Source organism: Anas platyrhynchos, chromosome 5, assembly GCF_047663525.1.
Source record: "Anas platyrhynchos isolate ZD024472 breed Pekin duck chromosome 5, IASCAAS_PekinDuck_T2T, whole genome shotgun sequence".
NCBI classification, from domain to species: Eukaryota; Metazoa; Chordata; class Aves; order Anseriformes; family Anatidae; genus Anas; species Anas platyrhynchos.
Genome location: NC_092591.1, coordinates 67,970,406 through 67,980,270, shown reverse-complemented (window position 1 = coordinate 67,980,270; position 9,865 = coordinate 67,970,406). Strand labels below are relative to the sequence as shown.

Sequence of the window (9,865 nt, the reverse complement as noted above, 5' to 3'; positions counted from 1 at the left end):
TGGGCTGCTCAGGACACTAGTTGGTGGAGTCCCATGGGAGGCGGTTCTGAAGGGCAGAGGGGTCCAGAAAGGCTGGGCGCTCTTTAAGAGGCAAATCCTAATGGCGCAGGAGCGGTCTATTCCCATGCGCCCAAAGATGAGCCAGCGGGGAAGAAGACCAGCCTGGCTCAACAGAGAATTGTGGCTTGAGCTTAGGAAAAAAAAGAGGGTTTATAATCTTTGGAAAATTGGGCAGGCCACTAAGGAGGACTATAAGGATGTAGCGAGGCTGTGCAGGGACAAGATTAGGAAGGCCAAAGCTCATCTGGAGCTCAATCTGGCTACTGCTGTTAAAGATAACAAAAAACGCTTTTATAAATACATCAACACCAAAAGGAGGACTAGGAAGAATCTCCATCCTTTACTGGATGCAGGGGGAAACTTAGTTACAAGAGATGAGGAAAAGGCGGAGGTGCTCAATGCCTTCTTTGCCTCAGTCTTTAGCGGCAAAACTGGTTGCTCTCTGGATACCCAGTACCCAGAACTGGTGGAAGGGGACGGGGAGCAGGATGTGGCCCTCACCATCCACGAAGAACTGGTTGGTGACCTGCTACGGCACTTGGATGTCCACAAATCGATGGGGCCGGATGGGATCCACCCAAGGGTACTGAGAGAACTGGCAGAGGAGCTGGCCAAGCCCCTATCCATCATTTATCAGCAGTCCTGGCTATCGGGGGAGGTCCCAGCTGACTGGCGACTGTTGCAGGAAGCACGGCCGAAAGCACGACAGACACACAGTAGAGTCAGATCATGCTCCATTTTATTGCCCGAATAGCCTAACTTTTATAGAGAACTTAACAGGGGTGGACAGTGTTTCACACAAGATTATTGGTCAAAAGCACTCAGACAAACAACTGCAAGAAAACAACCCCACCTGCGAGAAAACAACCCCCTTGTGATTAGCAGTCACATAGACCTTGTCCTTGAAGCCAGCTACTGGTAACAATATTTTTCTGAGTTCCTCAATTGGGCGATGTGGGAACACTGTCATGGGAACTTCCCATAGTTGCCCTGGTAGCTTGGTTTGCTCAGCTACAGCAAGCCATGGGATTTTTGCTGTTTCAAGAAATCCCTCAACAGGCGACTAGCAAATGTGACGCCCATCTACAAGAAGGGCCGGAGGGCAGACCCGGGGAACTACAGGCCGGTCAGTTTGACCTCAGTACCAGGGAAGCTCATGGAGCAGATCCTCTTGGGAGTCATCATGCGGCACTTGAAGGGCAAGCAGGCGATCAGGCCCAGCCAGCATGGGTTTATGGAAGGCAGGTCCTGCTTGACGAACCTGATCTCCTTCTACGACAAAGTGACGCGCTGGGTGGATGAGGGAAAGGCTGTGGATGTGGTCTACCTTGACTTCAGCAAGGCTTTTGACACCGTCTCCCACAGCATTCTCCTCAAGAAACTGGCTGCTCTTGGCTTGGACTGGCGCATGCTTCGTTGGGTTAGAAACTGGCTGGATAGCCGGGCCCAAAGAGTTGTGGTAAATGGAGCCCAGTCCAGTTGGAGGCCAGTCACTAGTGGCGTCCCCCAGGGCTCGGTGCTGGGGCCGGTCCTCTTTAACATCTTCATCAATGATCTGGATGACGGCACTGAGTGCACCCTCAGTAAGTTTGCAGATGACACCAAGCTAGGTGCGTGTGTCGATCTGCTCGAGGGTAGGAAGGCTCTGCAGGAGGATCTGGATAGGCTGCACCGATGGGCTGAGGTCAACTGTATGAAGTTCAACAAGGCCAAGTGCCGGGTCCTGCACCTGGGGCGCAATAACCCCAAGCAGAACTACAGGCTGGGAGAGGAATGGTTGGAGAGCTGCCAGGCAGAGAAGGACCTGGGAGTGATGGTGGACAGTCGGCTGAATATGAGCCAGCAGTGTGCTCAGGTGGCCAAGAAGGCCAACGGCATCCTGGCTTGTATCAGAAACACTGTGACCAGCAGGGCTAGGGAGGTGATCGTCCCCCTGTACTCGGCTCTGGTGAGGCCGCACCTCGAGTACTGTGTTCAGTTTTGGGCCCCTCGCTACAAGAAGGACATCGAGGTGCTTGAGCGGGTCCAAAGAAGGGCGACGAAGCTGGTGAGGGGCCTGGAGAGCAAGTCCTATGAGGAGCGGCTGAAGGAGCTGGGCTTGTTCAGCCTAGAGAAGAGGAGGCTCAGGGGTGACCTTATCGCTCTGTATAAGTACATTAAAGGAGGCTGTAGCAATGTGGGGGTTGGCCTGTTCTCCCATGTGCCTGGTGACAGGACGAGGGGGAATGGGCTAAAGTTACACCAGGGGAGTTTTAGGTTAGATGTTAGGAAGAATTTCTTTACTGAAAGGGTTGTTAGGCACTGGAACGGGCTGCCCAGGGAGGTGGTGGAGTCACCATCCCTGGAAGTCTTCAAAAGACGTTTAGATGAAGAGCTTAGGGATATGGTTTAGTGGGGACTGTTAGTGTTAGGTTAGAGGTTGGACTCGATGATCTTGAGGTCTCTTCCAACCTAGAAATTCTGTGATTCTGTGAAATACAATTAGATAACATTTCATTTACTGGGGCTAGCATCCTTTATTATATTAACATCATGCTCAAATTTTTATTCTAAAGTTTATTTTAAAAAATCCATTATTTCTAATGATAAAAGAACATAAAGTGAAGGCATCCAGTATCTACCACACTGTGTTGGGTTTATGAGGCAAGGTTTTGGCAGAGATTGCCCTCCAGACTGTGGAGAAGACCACAGTGAAACAGTCCTCCTGCAGACCACGGAGGCCCCTGCAGCAGTTGGTTGTGCTCTGAAAAATGCTGCTGCCCATGGAGAGCCCACACAGGTGTTTTTTTGGCAGAACTGTGGCCCAAGTTGGGCCCATGCCTGAGCAGTCTGCTGCTGGAGGACTGCACCCCACTGGAGCGTTCTTGAAGAATGGCAGCCAGGGAGAAAGGGGAACTTGTTAGGAGGAAGGAGTGACAGAGGCTACCTGTTACGAAGAGACCACAACCTCCACTGCCAGCTTCTCACACCATTCAGGGCTCAGGGTGCTGAGGTGGAAGAGTTGGGAGTGAAGTTGAGCCTGGGAAGAAGGAGCAGGTGAGGGGCAGCTGTTTTTGTTTTGTTTCTCACCACGCTTCTCTATTTTTACTTGACAATAAACTATAATAAATTTCCCCTAGTCAAGGGTTTTTTGGCCATGATGGTAATTGGTGATTTCCATGTTCTTATCACAGGTTAGGAGCTTTTCCACCCTGCCCTGTCAAGGACAGGGTGTGGGAGGCTGGAGGAGGCTAGGTGGGCACCTGGCAGTTGCCACGGTCAAGCTGTTTTACTGGTAAATAATATTCATGGTGTATTTGGGTGACCCCTGAAGAGACACTCCAGAATACAGACCCAAGTCTGTATTTCCATGAAAAATACATGCCAAAACAAGCTCATTTTAAAAATCTTACCCCCTTTGCAGAAACATACCTGTCTCTAAAGGGAAAGAGGAAAAAAAGAAAGAATTAAATGAAGCATTTGCCCTGCCAATAACCATTATTTATTAATGGCAACACCTCACACATAGTCTGAATTAATCATATTGCTTACAGAGTTTGCATTTACTGCAAGGTAAGTTTTAAATTTTTATAGATGGTTAAAATACAAATGTATCCTAAATTCTCAGAAAGTTGCAAGCATAGAGGAGTAATGACTCTAAATTTCTTTACGAGCATTACGTGGGCAAAAATATATGCTGGGTTTTGACTGCGGATTGGATTCTCGTTAGAGAGAATACTTTTCTTCTTTTTTTTTTTTTTTTTTTTTGAGCAGAATAATAAGGGTGTATTCTTATAGCTCCCTTTCTACCTCTACAATTACTTTAAAATGTTGTGAAGACTCAGCTTCTCAGCACAAGCTAAATAGGCAGTTCTTTGCCAAGATCCCTGTCCATTGTGCATTCATGAAAGCAAACATGAATGCCATTGATCCCAGCAGGAAGGCTTGCAGGCTTGACACACTCTGTGCCAAAGCAAGGGCTCTAATTAGTGATCCTTCCAGCTGGACAGTAAAGGCCTTACCCTTCCTTAGGGAATAATAAGACAGGCCATGTCTGAAGTCCCCAAGTAAGCTTTATAGAATAGGGAGCATGCAGAGAACTGCATTAAAGGCACTAAACCAGCCGACACAGGTGACCGAACAGTGAACTGTGCACTTGGCAATGAACAGAAAAATGCCTGCTACACAAGCATCATCTGGTCTTTGGTTCCTCCTGTTTGCCTGAATTACTGTCAGAATTCAAAGGACTGTAATGGATGGCGCAACTATTTAAAAGAAAGCAATAGATTTGTTGCAACAGTGATAGTTTTGAATATCTTCAAACCTTTTCTTCAAAAACAATGCTTGTTGACAATATAACATACCAATTCATAACATCACCATTCTTTGCAGAATAATGATAAAAAACTCATTAGCAGTAACAGGCTTTGAAAAATAGGCAGCATGTGTAATTTCAGCACTTCAAAACTGTTCGCAATAAAGTCACTTTTAATTATATTTCTTTATAAAGAAAAATTATCTAAAGGATTAAAAATAGAAAGTCCTTTCATAGTAAAGATTACTAGCACTAGACTGCAAACACTGTAACCAGAGAAAAGCACTTATACATATATGCAAAGTGTACATCTAGGTTTCTGTATATAAAAGATCTTATACAACTTCTTTTATTGCATTGCTGCTTCAGAATTCTGACAACCACAATATTCAAAACGCGAGTTTCACTGAAAAAGCAGGATCTACTGAAAACAGTGGCTTATTTAAACATACTTTACATATAAGCGCATGAAATGTATAAAGAAGCATTGACATCTTGAAAGATTACAATGCCAAAAATTGCGTGAAGCTACAGTAGAAAAAAAATCCAAATGGTATATGCATATCCATTGTATACATCAATTATCTATTAACAAATTCCCAACGTAGATAAATTCCTCCTCTGTTCAAAAATAAAAATAAAAAAATCCTAAGTTAACACTTTTAAAAATAAACGAGAACGTACAAGTTTACACCCTTCTAATCCAACCACATTTGCTTTTTGAAAGCAAATGCAAATTCTAAAAGTGAAATATTAAAAGTATTTAAAAACGAAAATTTTTCACTTAGAATTATTATCCTACCTTGAGAACTGCAGTTTCTTTAGCCAAGCAAAATGCTTGGTCCTTCTGATGTTTGTTCCATTTTCACATCAAGTGGATATTAATTTTAACTACTAGCTTTCACTGAGAATCTTTCATTCTTGAAGAGAAATAAGAAAATTACTTATTGAAAACAAACAAGTCTCATTTCAAGATAGCAGCTTTTAGCCAATAGTTTTCTGATTTTCTACCTTTTGTTTAATACTGGTTATTCTTACTTGCCTGAAAGACTGCTACATTTCTCTTATCAGCAACATTATTATATTTTTTCTAAAAATAAGATTGAAAAAAGAGAGGAAGAAAGGCTGTAAACAAAAAGCTGTAGAATACAAAGGCAGTTAAAAGTTGGCTTCACAGCTCCTCAAAATAAATACTGAAGGATTATGATTCTGTAACCACAATCAGGATCTTTTTTACATCAAAGCTAGAGAAAAAGTAATGATATTAGTGCTTTGGACTCTAAATGGAACATACTGTTATTGCTGGGCAATAACTGTCCTTGTGCTGAGTGACAAAAAAAAAAAAGGGGAAAAGGCGCACTTCCCCTCCCACATTCCCTGTATATCTCTAAAAATAAAGGACAGGTGAATATTCAAGGTGAAAATCAATATAATTTTTAAGATAGCCAGGAAGCCTTTAAATTACCTGAAGCACATTCTGTGCTCATTTAAAGAACATTCTGTATGCAGGCTGTAGTAAGAAAAGTATCTGTAGAATTAAGCAAAAGATCAATGAACAAATTTTCAGTGTACCACAAACACAAAGAATTCATAATGTAATAGTTATAAAACAATTGACTTTATGATTGTTTAATATTATCACAGGCTCATAGAGATGTATATTCAAGGTATTATGAGGTTGCATTAAAGAAGGTCACATTAAAGTGAGGACAATAGCTCTGAATCTCAAAGGATTTGGTCTAAGAATGTATTGGAAAACGAGAGATTCATAATAGTTTTTTCAGCCTGTTTTAGCATGTTTTCTAATACCATGAAGTCTTATGACATATTTAAAGTCAGTTTAAAGCTTATTTTTCTTCATTAAGACAATAAAGTGTGTTTTTCCTACATTCATGCTATCTATAGCACTTTGGTTTGCACTTCCGGATGCAGCCCAGCTAGTATGCATTTTCTTCTACATTCACTAATGAGGTGGTACAAAAATAAAAATAAAAATCAGGGAATAAATTAGGAGACTAAAATGCAACCTACAGTGAGATGCAATCTACAGGTGGAAAAACATAAAAATTGAGAAGTATGTCAGCGTAAATTCATAGAATCATAGAATATCCTGAGTTGGAAGGGACCCTTAAGGATCATCAAGTCCAACTCTTGACACCGCACAGGTCTACCCAAAAGTTCAGACCATGTGACTAAGTGCACAGTCCAATCTCTTCTTAAATTCAATCAGGCTCGGTGCAGTGACCACTTCCCTGGGGAGCCTGTTCCAGTGTGCAACCACCCTCTCTGTGAAGAACCCCCTCCTGATGTCAAGCCTAAACTTCCCCTGCCTCAGCTTAACCCCGTTCCCGCGGGTCCTGTTGCTGGTGTTAATGGAGAAAAGGTCTCCTTCCTCTCGACACCCCCTTACTAGGAAGTTGTAGACTGCGATGAGGTCGATTGTTAATTGATTGTTAATTGATTGTTATGCTCTGGTAAAAGACGTATTCAAGTGGAGAGAATATCTGTCCAGGCTTGGAGTCAATCATATGCAGTCAGTAGAACCTGGCTCAAATAACAAAACCAGTTTCTGACACTAGGTCCTTACTACTTCAAAAATGAGCAGCTAGGTTCATTTGATGCTAGACACTGCCCCTCTGGTAGTCTACCCAGGGCCTAGAAGGGACATACCTCCAATCTCTAATGACCTAATAGGTGGGCTGGCAGGAAACTGGCCATCCAGAAAATGACAGGTCCAAGTTTGAGGTTTGATAGGAAGGTTTTGAGAGCTCTCGCTTTGTCACAGCCTGCCAGTTTTCTATGCCCAGGAGAGAGCTCTACTCTTTTTCTTCTCATGGTTTTATTCTCCATCTGAACACATAGAAACTGGCTTCAAAGTCTCAATTCTCCCCACACTGTGATCAAATAAATGAAGTAGTATCGAGGCTCATTCTGATCTCTCCACTCTAATTTATGTACCAGAGCTCTCTAAATGGCATCTGACAGACAAACTCCCTCTGCACCCATGTCTCTGGCTGGACAGCAATTCAAATTCAAATAATAATAATAATAATAATAATAATAATAATAATAATAATAAAGCTCTCTGTCTTTCCTTCCTTTTTTGAAAACTAAGCAGTTATCACAATGACAAAGAAAAATGACTGCCCTCCTTAAGACATTTGCAAACAACAGATGATTGATGATTATAGAATTTGGCTTACAGAACCTTAGTAACCAGTCAGAAGAACTGCCAATGGCATATACATGTATACAATTTTACCACATGGCATCAACTTGTACCCACCTCTGACTGCCACACACCTTAAGTTAGCACCACTCAGTCTGCAGGAAGGGGCTGTTACCTGCCTTTAATGTTAAATGTTTAATGTCTAAAAAACACACTACCGTGTATAGAACTTGTTGGAAGTCTCTCACCAAACATAAGAAACTTAACTAGCTTAGCAAACGAGCCAACCTTTCAGACTTTATGTTTATCCCTACTAATGAGAGCAGTACCACCACGATGAGGCAGAGCTGAGAAGCCTGCATGTGTGGAAAGAAACCTCACTAATGTACTGCACGAGCACTAAGCTTTACATACTGCTCAACATGAGCATTAAAATAATGGTGTGCTTTGCAAGCCCTATAGTTTTTAACAAATAAAAGAATCTGAAAAGCTGAATTAGTAAGTATTTTAGGAAAGACTTAAGTGTTAAATATTCTGTATCACTGAATTAAAGCTGAAAGGTTCCCATGTTATCCACTCTAAAAATATCCACTACCCTGCTTTACAGCCTTTTGGAGGCTGTTTTCAGCTACGATGGGGGAATAGACCCCAGCTAGACCTCACACGTATCAGACAAGCCTCAACTCCAATGCAAACGGAGCTGTCTGACCACCAACTAAGGCTCATGAAGTGACTAAACACTTCCTTGACAAGTGCCAAATGCTGATCTAAAATTCCAGATATAAACATGTAGGTAACATAGAGCCACCACTGTGGGCTCTTTATACATACAGCAATTACTTTTTTTTTTTTTTTTTTTTTTTTTTTTTTACTAATTCACACACCTTAGCAATTACCTAAACTATAAACTTTAACGCTCCCACAATCTATTCCCTTTAGGTTTATTACTAATTTTCATTTGAAACGGAACACCTGAAGCAATAAAACTGCTAAGCATTCATATCTATCTTGAGAACAGTAGTTTCCTAAAACTACTATGAAAGAGCCCACTATATGAACTGCACTGTTCAAACCTTACACTAACCTACAGCTTTTGGGGATTTATAAAACTCCTTGCAGAAGAGAATGTGCAGCATTTGTACACTTGGCATGGATTCTGCTATTCATTAGAAAAACTTTATAAACACTGAGTTTTTTCTGACACCACAATGATCATTCATGTACATACACATATACATGCATGCATATAAAATGGGTGAAACCTATAATGCTTAAAAATACAAAAATTTGAATGTACTTATGTGTATTCTTCATGATGTCAGCCAGGTCCTTAGAAGTATACTGACCAGTCAAAAATAACAGTATTTTTTACAGTGCTTATTAACAGTTACATCAGTACAGACTTCTAGAGAAGTTTCATGGTTAAACTTCTGACTTTAAGATCACATTTTGTTTTTTGCTTTTTTGTTTGTTTGAACTGTTCGTCTGTTCATGCTGAAATTTAAGATCTGATTTCACAAATTCAACTTTCCAGATGCCTTAAGAGCCAAGAATTAAATTCTGGATAGCCTTACTGTCCACTATATTATGCATATATTGAAACAGCCAGCCTCTTAATTAGCTGATTATACAGGGAGTTAACATCCCCTTTTTTTGCATGGAGTTACCTCATTTGGATACTCACGTTGCAGTCACATATTCCTCATGTTTCTAGCAGAAATACTTTATAGACTAGTCCATATAGGCAGCTTATAAGAAGGACTACACGAGGACCTACATGAGAAACCAGAAAATAATTTCTCTGCCATGCCATCTTGCAGGACGGAGGGGGAAGGAACCACCACCAAAAAACACTTCAGTTTCATCTCTAAAACACTGCCGCCCCCCAGAGGCAGCGGTTCGCGAGCTGCAGCTCTGTCAGCTAAAATTTGCAAAATTCGAGCAAAATTTGAGCGCATGAGAAACATTGCTGGGCGTTTTCGCGTTAACCGGTGCAGACAGAGGTAACCGTGATAACATATAATGGAAAACCAGCCTCCGTGAGCAACATCACACCGCAGGTTAGACATGATTTGTTCCCAGGTATTGCTACCTAACCACACACGGATGGGATGGCTGCAGCTGTATTTCTGCCTCTTTGGGCCCCGGTATTAGTTATGGCAATAACGGGGTGTCACGGCGAAGAAACGTGTCCGCCCCGGGACTCGAACCCGCAACCCCCGGGTCTGGAACCGCCCCGCCCCGCCCCACTGCCCTCTGCGTGCGCACCGAGCGGGGCTGCCAGGCGCATGCGCACTGGGAGCCTCCACCCCCCCCCCCACACACCCTCATGGCCGTGGGCG

The 9,865-nt window shown here is 42.5% G+C and overlaps 1 long non-coding RNA gene across 2 annotated transcripts; it reads right to left on the bottom strand.

Moving 5' to 3' along the window:
- Positions 1-4,345: 4,345 nt before the first annotated feature.
- LOC113840465 (uncharacterized) lies at positions 4,346-9,760 on the bottom strand. 2 transcript variants are annotated; one of them, XR_005261721.2, is made up of 5 exons: positions 9,616-9,760; positions 9,208-9,296; positions 5,820-5,882; positions 5,157-5,274; positions 4,346-4,975 (listed from the first exon to the last, which is right to left on the bottom strand). It is a non-coding gene; the product is annotated as an uncharacterized lncRNA (long non-coding RNA). The 2 variants fall into 2 exon arrangements; XR_011809961.1 differs by having other exon boundaries at positions 9,208-9,760.
- Between the last annotated feature and the right edge of the window lie 105 nt (positions 9,761-9,865).